Below are 12,105 nucleotides of genomic sequence, written 5' to 3'. Positions count from 1 at the left end.
AGTTCTATTCTGTGCATAGAATAACCTTGTACAAGACTTTCAAGTTTTCTCCCTAGTGGAACTGCTTTAAAAATAGATAAGGATTATTTGTAATTAATTTCCAACTACCTCTATGTAAATGAATATCTGCAAAATGCTTAACTCTCTCAGGTAAATGTTTCGTCTGAAGTATCAATAGTCACTCATTTGCTGAAAAAATCTTTTCCCTTGGTCCCTGCAGGTGTAAATTCCTGCTCCAGCCACCTGTAGAAATTGCCTCCAGTTCCAAACCCATGAAAATTATGCTAAGGAGGTATCCCTCTACCTGCATTCGTGATACATATCATCAGCAAGTCACGACTCTGACTTCAGAAAATTCATGATCAATTTCACACTCTATCTGTTGCTGAGGAGGATTCAATTCATTTTAGGCAAAGCCCAAATGACACTGCATTTTGTCTTTATTCCCCTGTTGCCAATGCAGGAGGATTTGGAAGAATAACATTTTAATGGCTTGGAAACTGTTCCCAACAGAATTATCAGAGAGAGGATTTTTCAAGGGTTGCATCACTAAATGACCAAACAAAGACACAGTGTCTGGCTACCACCCGCATGACTCGACTGTGAGCCATGTTTTCATAATGATGCAGTGAGATTTAGACACACCTCTTTTATATGCGATAAAAGGAATATTAGCAAGGAAATTAAAAACTTACCTCAGAACTAAGAAGCCATCAAAAAGCAAACCCCACTTTGCGGTTTGTTCGTAATAATAATACGTGCATAAATGTCTTGGGGACATTGAGTGCATAATACACATTACCTCATGTGACCCTCATGCAAGCCCACTGGGATGAGTCCTATTATTGTCCTCAGTGTTCAGAAGGGGAAACTACAGGCTTCAAGAGGCTGGCTAACTTGACCAGCCATCAAGATGAGAGATGGGGAGGAACCCCAGGTAAGTAAGACTCCAAAGTTCCTGCTCCACTGTTGATTTGAATTTAGCAAGACTGAATGAAAAGGCTGAATTAAAGAAAAGGCTGAGATATAGAAAGTACTATAGCAATGAAATGTTGCATTTCTCTACATATAAAAGATTCGACTTTATTCAATTAAAGTATAAACTTGAAGTTTTTAGAAAGCTCTTTTAGAGAGATAAAGAGAATTGACTTAAATTAAACAGAACTGTGTTGACTTTAAGGGTATTTACGAGAGCTTTTGTTTCTTTAATAGGTTACATATTCTGCCCCAGGGCTGTCTCCAGCTGACCAACATAGTAATGAAATCCCCTTCTCTTGTTTAAAGGACCAGAGTTGATTTATTTAAAGTGTGGGTTGTCTCCATCAGCTTCTCTATGGGAATGAACCTCTCCCCCAACCCTCTTCTCCCTGTACATCACATTTCCCTATTGCCCATCTCATAGAAGTGTGAACTGATTCACAACAGGATGCTCCTGAGGGCTTAAGACTGGCTCTCTCTGAGCAGGGGACTTGAGTAACAGATGCATGGCAAATGTCTGTAACACTCTGAGGAACTGGCATTGAGGTTAGCACTGCAGAGATATACAAAGGCACAATCCCTTCCTGGAATAATCTGCCGCTGGGCCCAGTTTTCCCACTCACACCTTTTGTGACATAATTTTACTTCTCATTCTGGACTACTGTGGTAGACTTGTTCATTTCTCCTCACAGACTCAGGGCTCCAGTCCTATGGAACGTTTGCTGTTTCCTGAAATCATGATGCTGATCCCCTCCCCTTGCCTTTGTTGCCTCTTCTACCCGGGCTGGCTTTTCCATTGCCTCAACTATCTGTTTTGTGGGAAAAAGGCAAGTCCCTGGGAAATGGCAGATCCAGTAGATTCTGGAAAAAAGTAGCATCCACTGATGGGGAGTGGGAGAGAGATCAAAGCACCCTCAGTGAATGAGTGCGTATCACAATTATTAATTTACAAATGGCGTCCCGCACACAGGCAGTGTGGGTCTGCATTCCCTTTCTCTTCCAATATGGAAAAAAATGTGTGTCACAGAGGGATTTTTTTTCCACACTAGAGGAGAAAGGGAATGTACAGTCACATTATGGAGCCCTATCTCATAGAAGAGGCTCCGAGCACCAAGGAGACAGATCTGCTGCCCCAGAAGGCACGAGCTTCCCGGCTGCAGACCCAGCGGTTGGCCTCCTGCCTTTGCTGCGTCCGCTGCCGCGTTTCCCCATCGTGTCAAGACCTAAAGCCCGACACCACTGCCACCCCAGCCCACTGCCATACTCAGCCACTCAGGTATTGTGGGTCTCAGTCTCAACTGTGCTCTTAGAAAGAGACACATCTTCTTAGAATCCTTCATCCAAAAAGCCTCATCTCACCAGTCGGTTCACAGAAGCCAGGCCATCCCCTGCGCCCTTGGAAGCTGTGTTCCTGCACCCTTGCTGCCTTTTATATGAGCTTTAGGGGCCTCTACAAGGGGACCAGGTCATGGGTGGGATTCACAGACCCTCCTGAATGGGATCATAGCCCTTATAAAGAAGGCTACACAGAGTTTGCCTCCTTTGCTTTCCGCTCACCGCCTGGAGGGGCAGCAACAGGCGCCCCTTGGAAGCAGCCCTCAGCGGACACCTGACTGAATCCCAGAATTTCCAACCTCCAAAAGGGAAAAAAAATAAGTTTCTGTTGTTTGTAAACAACAGGGATTTTTCATAACAGTCCAAACAAACTAAAACATATATTAATAGTCTGGGACTTATGCTATCATATCCGGAAGCACTGACTGCTGTATAATGTTATTTCTTTTGTCATTACGCAAGGCAGCTGACGCAGGCATGTGTGATACAGCTTAAAAGACAATAAAACCTTGGGGTCGGGGAGAGCGTAGGGTAGACTCTGCCCCCACCCTTATCCCTGCTGAGAGACTGAATATACAAATGACAATGGCCAGACCATCTATAAAAATGGAATCTGACCCACATCCCCCAGCAACCTGCCCAGAAAGCCAGCCCCAAGGTTCTAGCAACCAGCCAAAAAAGCCAAGCACTAGCCAGTGCAACAATCAGTCCCAAACAGTGAGACCTCATTCATAACTGACAGCCTCCTTAATTTTTGCCCCCAGGTTCAACTTAGGACCAACTGAAGAAAGCCAGATTTGCCCAGGGTTTTGGCTGGAGCACAGTGTTGCTGTTTGCTGTGATGGGAAGCCCACAGAAGGATCTCTCTTCTCCAGGGCTACTCAGAGTGTGGTCTGTGGAACCGAAGCTGGTCCAGGAACTCTTTGCTGTTGTATTACACCTTCCTGGGTTGCTGTAAAGAAACACCTGAGGCTGGGTAACTTATAAAGAAAAGAAGTTTAATTGGCTCACAGTTCTGCAGGCTGTACAGGAAGCATGGTGCTGGTATCTGCTTCTGGTGCGGGCCTCAGGGAATTTACAATCGTGGCAGAAGGTGAAGGGGAAGCAGGCATATCCCATGGCGAAAAAGGGAGCAAGAGATACAGAGAGGAGGTGCCACACACTTTTAAACAACCAGCTGTCACGTGAACTCACTGATCACAAAGGTGCTAAGTCATTCGTGAGGGGTCCACCCTCATGATCAAATACCGCCCACCAGGCCCCACCTCCAACACGGGGGATTACATCTCAACATGAGATTTAGAGGGGACAAGTATCCAAACCATCAGTTACCAAGCTGCAATTGAGATGAATATTGACAATGTTCAAAAACTTTCAGAGCAATTGTGGTATAGTTGTGGTAATTATACCTATTGAATGTGTGTTGAACCTAATCATTAGAAGTTGGGATTTATCATTTGCATCTTTTTTGGTAATTTATTTCTATTTTACTTTGTTAAAAGATTAATCTGCAATGAATCAAAAATAAAAATCAAACTGATCTTTCACTACAAAGAATTTGAGAACCGTTGTGGCTGTTCTCCTTATAGAAATGAATGGAGGCAAAAATAGTGGATGACAGTGGGTTATTGATAGATACAATGGAAACTCCTTGCATTAATAAATAAATGTGTGAGTTGAGTGAGAAAATGAATGATCGTTTATCCAATACACATGAGGTCAGCATAATTTTGAGAGATTAAGACACCCCAAGATTCCCAGTGGAAGCTCAGGCCCTTTGTGCTGTAGGTTTTTCTGCAATAAGATCAATGCTCCCAGGAGCTAGAAGGTTAGTCACTGTAAAACATAAACCATAAGCGATTTGGCCAGCATACAATATCAGTAAATTGCTGTGGAAAACTAAACAAGTAAAAGGTTTGAACTATGTTTCTGGAAATAAAATAGCAACAGAAATACAGAGATATCAAAGGTATTAGTATCACGTTAGCACGTTAGGCTATTCTAATTCAAAACAACTGTTTTAAAGGGAGCAACCTAGCTCCATATGCTAGAACATACCAGGGCCGCTCCCTGTGGATCTGGGAAACATTCCCTCAGGATATGTCCTATTCAAAGGGCTGAGCTGGCAAGAGAATATGTGTAGAAAGAGCCTTTGGAAAGTCCCGTTGCTGCACCTGCCAATGTGCACAGGACTTTTACCAATCCTGTGTCCAATTTCAGAATCGGCTTCCTTGTTATTTCCTTAGCCAAAAAAAATTGACAAGAATAATAATGACAATTAGCATGCTGTGAGGAATACCCTGCTGAAAATGAACAGTGTCCAAGTAGCTGACTCAACGTTTGCATCCACAGGCCCCCACTCATGTGATCACTGCCATCTCAGGTTCACACCTGTTTCCATTGCGAAGCACCCAGCACTAGTGGTCCCCTAAGCCTGGAGATCTCAATATTGTATCTGCCATGACATGTGATGATGTTTCCTTACAGGACCCCCTCCCTTGGGCAATATGAAGTTTTATAAAGTTATACACAATTCCAGAGGCAGCTTCTGTAACTCAGGAGCATATCACGGGATGCAGGTTAATGATGGGATGTGATGGAGGGGCTATTCTAGTTGTTTGTTAGTAAATCATCCACAAACTTTGGTGCTTACTAGCATCAAACTTTGCCACTCTAAACAAATGAGCACAACCCATCAGCATGTTACAGCTCTGAGACTGCAAACTGTTTCTTGATTCCTTATTGCTGTGGACTGAATTGCACTCCATTCCCATCGATCTGTTGAAGCCCTAATCCCTGAGGCTACTGTGTATTTGGCAGTAAGGCCTTTAGGGAGGCAATTAAGGTTAATGAGGTCATCAAGAGGGGGGCCCTGATTCAATAGCTCCGGAGTCCTTGTGAGAAAGGAAGACAGGCAGAGCACTCTCTCTCTCACTGCAGGAACCCAAAGGAAAGGCCACGGGAGGACACAGCAGTGAGAAGGGGGCATCACAGGCCAGGAAAGGAGCCCCACCAGAAACAGAATTTTCTGTCACCTTGACAGTGGACTTCTAAGCCTCCAGAACCGTGAGAAGATAACTGTCTGTTGTTTAAGCGCACCCACTTAGGGGGACTTTGTTGTAGCAGCCTCTGAGGAACGCACACTGTTTGCTCCTACCCTCTCACAACACAGAACACTTCTGTGACCAGGTGTGTGGGGTTTTCTCCTACACACCAAGTAATTATCCAGTGGACACCAAATGGATGTCCTACAATTCAATTCCATTCTATCTACCTGGTGACAGCATCAGATCCCACGGGAGAAGGGCTCGGTCCCACAAGGTTGCCCCCCAACCCCCACCCCAACCCAGCTTCAGATGCCAATCACAAGGCCCAGGCTGTGACCCGTGCTTCTGACCAACATGCTATAAATTAGGGTTCCCATGACTGCCCTCATGGGTTTAATAATTTAGGAGGATGGCTCACAGAACTCAGGGAGACACTGAACTTATGTTTACTGATTTATTATAAAAGGTAAAGATAACCGCTAGAATAAACAGGTACCTGGGGCAAGGCCTGGAAGAGTCCTGAGTGCAGAAACATTTGTCCTCGTGGAGTTGGAGTCCATTATCCTCTTGGTACAGGAATGCGTTCTCCAATCCAGAACCTCCTCAAACATCATTGTTCAAGAGTTTTTATTGACCTTAATCTCCAGCTCCCCCCACTTTCTGGAAGTTGGTGGATGGGGCTGAAAGTTCCAACCCTCTGTTTTTCTGATCACTTGGTCTTTTGAGTGACTGGTCCCAGCCTGAGGCTGCACAGGGACCCCACCCAAAATCACCACCTGAGCATTATGCCTTTGGCTGACACCTGAGTGTCAGCCAAAGGGGCTCATTATGAGTAACAGGAGACACTCATCACTCAGGTAATTCCCAGAGTTCAAGGAGCTCTGGGACAGGAACCTGGGACAGATACCAAACATACTTTTGATTATACTCCACAGCCGGAGCAGACTGATAGACTTATCTGCAATGATGGTGACACATTTCTCAGGGCTTGGGGTGGGCATGGCACCAGAGCAATGGAACCATAGTCTTCCAGTCATTCATTTCATAACCATGTATTCTGGACCTATCAAGTATTGGGCTCTCTACAACATAAAGAAGACAGAAATTAAATAAAACTAGGAACTTTATCCTCAAGAAGCTTGCAGCCAGTGGGAGAGCCAGCTTAGGAAGCCATCAACACATGCCAGTGTAGACAAGATACTGAAAGGTGATAAAGATGCAGGGGTCTCTGTAGACCTGAGTCTCAGCTGTGATGTTTGGCACTTGGAAGCAGAATGTAATTGAAATGTCTGGCTGTTCCACAAAGTATGGTTTTCTTAATTTCACTTTAATTATATATGTGACCTTCTGTCCCTAAAGGGCAGAGAAGCTAATTAATGTGTCACAAGGGTAAATCAGGTAACACATGTAGACATTGAAATGACTGTCATGAAGGAAGATATTGATACTCAGAGTTTCCAAGAAGCCGGAAGCACGACACACCGTGCAGGTCACACAGGGAAGAACCAGGGTCTGCCAGGAGGCCAAGGGAGCTGGGGAAGTGTGGGCAGGAGCCTTTGGTGTGGTTTCCACAAGGAACTGGCACAACAAATGGCTTAGGATTGGGTACTTTGAAATTTTTCAACAGATTCTGAGGCATAGAATCTTTTTTTGTTTTTGAGATGGAGTCTCGCTCTGTCACCTAAACTGGAGTGCAGTGGTGCAATCCTGGCTCACTGCAGCCTCCGCCTCCCAGGTTCAAGCGATTCTCATGCCTCAGCCTGCTGAGTAGCTGAGACTACAGGCATGTGCCACCACGCCTGGCTAAGTTTTGTACTTTTAGTAGAGATGGAGTTTCACCGTGTTGCCCAGGCTGGTCTCGAACTCCTGACCTCAAGTGATCTGCCCTGAGGCATAGAATCTTAATTGCCCTTAATTGCCTGGTACCTGACCTGGGGGATGAGGACAGGTACATAGTGGACCAGAGTGTAAGAGCTCGATAAAGAAGGTCTTGATAAAGAAGATAAGGGCTCTGGGCTGATTGGTTTGCATATGCAAGGCAGGACATCATTCCATTTAGCCCTGGCAAGGGCAGTCCCTCCAGAGTCACCAAGACCCCAGATGTCAAAGTATCAAAAATCTCAGAAAGAAAAGGGCCTGATTAATACAGATGGCCAGTGTCCTTGGTGTGGCTTACAGTCCATCACACCCCTGCTGAAAGAGCCTATCTACATTTCAGGAAACCTGCAGGGGAGAATACTCCCAAAAGCTTTTCACATCTTGGAGGATGCAAATGTACACAGTGGCATGAAAAACAGATCCCATCAACTACGTTCAGGAGCTATGAGATCATATCATTTCAGACAACTTTCAGCTAAGGAACCAGAGGGGAAACTTGTATGTCTAAAGTTCACAACCATCAATTTTGAAAATTTTGAGGGGATTTGAGAAGGATCTTCATTTCCTTCCAGTAGATTCCACAAAACCTCATTCTTCTCTCCATTAACAGAGCTGCACCATCTGCCTCCTGAAAGGCCACCATGGAGCCTCCACTCTTCCAGGGACTTCATGTCTGTTTCTTGCATTTAATCCTCACAACCACCCATGAGGTGGAAGTCATGTCTATTTTACAGATGAGGAAATTGAAGGGAAAGGTTAAGTAATTTACCCAAGTTTACAAAGCTAGAAACCTAAGGCTCCAGGATTGGTCCCAGAGGGTCTGACTCTACCTTCCTACTTCACAGGGTCTATTATGCTGTCCTGATTTGATAAGGGTGTGCTCGAGCTGACATGGTTTCCTCCAAGTATTTTTCCAATGGTTCTTTATAATGCATCATGGCCATGATGGAAGAGGAGGACTGGAACCTCTCCTATTGATCTATACCAGCTCAGCAAGCCACAGGGCTCCCTGTTCATTGTGAGCTACTTTTATGCAGGACTGTGAGAGAATTCACCATTGGATAACAACAATGAGCATCTACTTATCAAGTATCAGGCAATTGGCTCTGTGACTAATATGCTTGTTCGCATGATAGCAGTGGGAGGCAAATATCATCTGGTCTAACGTCTAAGAACTCATCCTTATTTCTGATTTCTGGATGCAATCCATGATACTCCTTGATGTTTCCACCCCACTCTGTTTGAAGAGGGCATTTATATTTACTAAGTTATTTGTGCGTGCCAGGTGCTCTCCATATATCATCTCATTAAAGCTCAAATCACCGCTGTGAAAAAGGTTGCCTAAATAAGAATGGTTGAGGAACTTGCCTAGGGTCACACAGCTCATAAAGGACGGATGCTGGATTCTAACCTAGAAGGGTTGGATTAGAAGCCACATTCTTTCCACAGACAAGATCATAAGCTTTAGCATGAGGCACACCTGGCTGTCTGGGGCTTGATGGCCCAACTTGTCCTTTTTGAATTTTGGTTTGCAGCTGCCCTATGGGTCCCAGAGAGGTGTGAGTGGGCTGCCTTGGTTCTGACTGGCATTGTTGCATGACATCACAGCTCCTTCCTCCTCAATTTCCGACACAGCATCCCTCCGTCACCTCTCATTGAAGGAAGAGTATGTCAACTTCCAGGTAAGTGAGGACTTGCTGTCATCAAAGTTTGTGCTGGAAACAGTGTCCTGGAAGCCTGGGTAGGGACAAGGGAGTAAGGAGTGGCCAAGATCTAGAGGAAGATATATGAACACACCGAAAACATAATGTCCCTTCAAAATGTCACTCCTAAAATACGAGTTCGTAGTGGGTGGGAAGAAAGCAAGATTTTGTATTAGTATAAATTGCTGAAGTCCTCATCTGCAGAGCATTGAACCCTTACACTGCTTCTGCCACCAGGCTTGCATGCCCTACTCGTCATATTATGCTGGCTTGGCCTGGGTTCCTGGGAAAGCAAAGGCTGAAGTCAATGTGTATACGGGACACTTGATCAGGGAGGACAAGCCCAGGCTGGCAGGAGCTGGGGAGAATAGGAGGGAGGTTGGATTGGGGGAGGACAAATAGGAGATGCATCCCCACAGTGGCCACTACTCAGTATCAAGGGCCATCCTTTAAGTCTCACAGGCCACCCTCAGAGTGGCCAAGCACCACTTGGTCTCAGGAGAGTCAGTGCAGGGAGACAGGAAAGAGGAAGAGAGAATTTAACCAACTCCCAGCCCCAGTAGTCAAAGTTCCCGTTGTAGCAGTTAGTATTTCAGACACATTCCCTCTGCGTGCATGGTGTGGCAGCACCCTGAGTTCCCAGCAATAATCCATAAGGGCAGTAAGTACTTGCTTTCCTTGTGAGTTCACTTGAGCCAGGTGGGAGGTGACCTTTTCTTTTCCACAGATCTGTTACTTTGTCTTGTCCCCCTGGGGATGTATTTTCCCACCTGGAACCAGGTTTTTTAACCAAGCAGAGCCTGTGTTGACAGGGACAGAAAGCAGAGACTCCAAAAGGCATCCCTGGAAGTGATGGGGGAAAGGATCAATCCCACTTCCACCCCTGACTTCTCAGATGCACTTACTCTAGCTGTTGGGAACGTGGCACCATATGTTGGCCATTGACTGATCTTGGCTCAATTTTCCACAGGCCATTCACTGTTCTCATAAGCCAGTTGATTCGGTGTGGGAAGTACGTAAAGTACATGGTCAGAGCAGTAGATCCTGTGGTCACGTGCCTATTGTTGCACGTATTTTGCTATTAAATTGATTCATTGGTGTCTTCGTCTGTTTGGGTTGCTATAACAAAACACCATTGACCAGGTGGCTTATAAACAATGGAAATTTATTTCTCGTAGTTCTGGGGACTGGGATGTTCAAGGTCAAGGCACCGGTAGTTTCAGCGTCAGGTGAGGCCCTGCTTCCTGGTTCACAGCCTGTCTTCCTGCTGTGTCCACATGATGGAAGGGGCCAGGGAGCTCTCTGGGGTCTCCTTTCTAAGGCCACTGAGTCCATTTATGAAGTCTCCACCCTCATGACCTAACAATCTCTCCAATTCCCTGTCTCCACAATCACCTTAGGATGAGGGTTTCAACATGTGAATTTTCAGAGAAACCCAGACTGCAGAGAAATTCAGTCTGCAGCACTTGGTATATTCATTTCCTGGGGCTTCCCAAACAAAGTTTCACAAATTGGATGGTTTGTAACAGCCAAGATGGATTCTTTCCCAAATCTGGGGCTAAAAACCTGAAATCCACCTCTTCATGGAGTTGGTTCCCCTTGTAGGTTTCGAAGGAGACTGTTCCAAGCCTGTCTCCTCTCTGGCGGTTCAGCAATGCCTGGTATTTCTTGGCATGCAGTCCCATCCCTCCAATCTGCCGTTGTCCTCCCATGGCCGTGTGGGTCTGTGCATCTTCCCCTTGTCTTATGAGGGTTCCGGTTAAGCTGGCCCACCCTCATCCAGTATGACCTCACCTTTACTTGATTATATTTAGGAAGGTCCTATTTCCAAGTAAGGTCACATTCACAGATACCAGGGGTTAGGCCTTCAACATGTCTTTTTGGGAGGACACAATTCGACCTGCAACAGTCTGGAAGGAAGATCATGTAAAGGATTACTCGGTCAACCTTTGGCTGGTGATGCTGGCAGAGACGGTGGGGACAGAGAAGGCAGATTCACACCCCCAGTGGGTATGGTGAACATAGATGGGTGCTACTCCATGGTGGAAGGTGTCCAATGCCATTGACCTTTCACCAAGTGACTAGTTGGTCTCCTTAAGGCACGGTGCCATTGAGGGCCCAGCATTGGCCCTTGCTGCTGACAAGTTGGGTGTTCTGCTGTAGCTGTAGCTGGTTGAGACTTTATGAGGAAGAGTTCATGCCTTTGAGCTCACACAAAGCTGCTCACATTGCTATCATGGCACCTCCATCATGGGGAGCCATAAGGCAGCAAGCATGCCTAGGAGAGAGACTGGCTGGCGTGGCAGTAGGAACAGTCCTGTCCAGCTGTGGTTCAGCAGCTTTTCTGGTGGCATCAACACACAGCACAAAGATGTGCATGCTGTGTGTTCAGATCCACAGGTGTACTACACAGCCCCTCCCCAGCTTTTCTTGTCCCCAGTCTTCCTGTCTTGTCCCTTCCCAGTCCCGTCCAACCCATTTCTTTTCCAAGACCCAAGAGTCCATGATATATATGTACCTTAGGCCTCCTGTCTCATTATATGGAGCAAATAATGAGTTCTGCCCACCTGGAGGACTTTCCTTCATCCCTGTCTCAGGTCATGCTGGGTGGGGCTGCAATGCGGCAGTCGCCCATTTCACCTACCACCAGCACATGACACCAGCCTGCCTTTAACCTCGGCCGGTTTAGGAAAATGCCACAGAGATGAAGCCAAGAAATAAATCACTGACTTCTGCTCCTTCCTCCTCTGATCTCTAGCAGGTGTGAACAGAACTGCATTTCCGGGGGAAGGACAGTCTATTGATGTGGCCCATACTGTCCAGCCTCCTGGAGCACAGACCAGTGGACAAACAGAGCTGAGTCGTATCTCGGGGGCAAATGGAACAGTCTATGCTTATAAAAAACACTCGCATGTACTCCATAAATATGTAAAGCATTATGTATCAATAAAAGAAAAAATCTAGCTCAAACAGTAAACACTCCTGCCACTCCTGAAACTGACATTTCCCTAAGGGGGACATCCAACTGTGACCTACACACAATGCATCTTTTCCTGTCCCAGAAGCTGAGGTGTCCAAACTCACAGAGGGTCCCTTTGACGGCTGGTAATGGTTCCCAGAGTCTCTTTCTGGAAGGCACATTGAGCCTGGCAGGCACCCACGGG

The sequence above is a fragment of the Trachypithecus francoisi genome, unplaced genomic scaffold (genome assembly GCF_009764315.1).
Source record: "Trachypithecus francoisi isolate TF-2019V2 unplaced genomic scaffold, Tfra_2.0 Lachesis_group4, whole genome shotgun sequence".
In the NCBI taxonomy this organism is placed as follows: domain Eukaryota; kingdom Metazoa; phylum Chordata; class Mammalia; order Primates; family Cercopithecidae; genus Trachypithecus; species Trachypithecus francoisi.
This window is presented reverse-complemented; position numbering follows the sequence as displayed.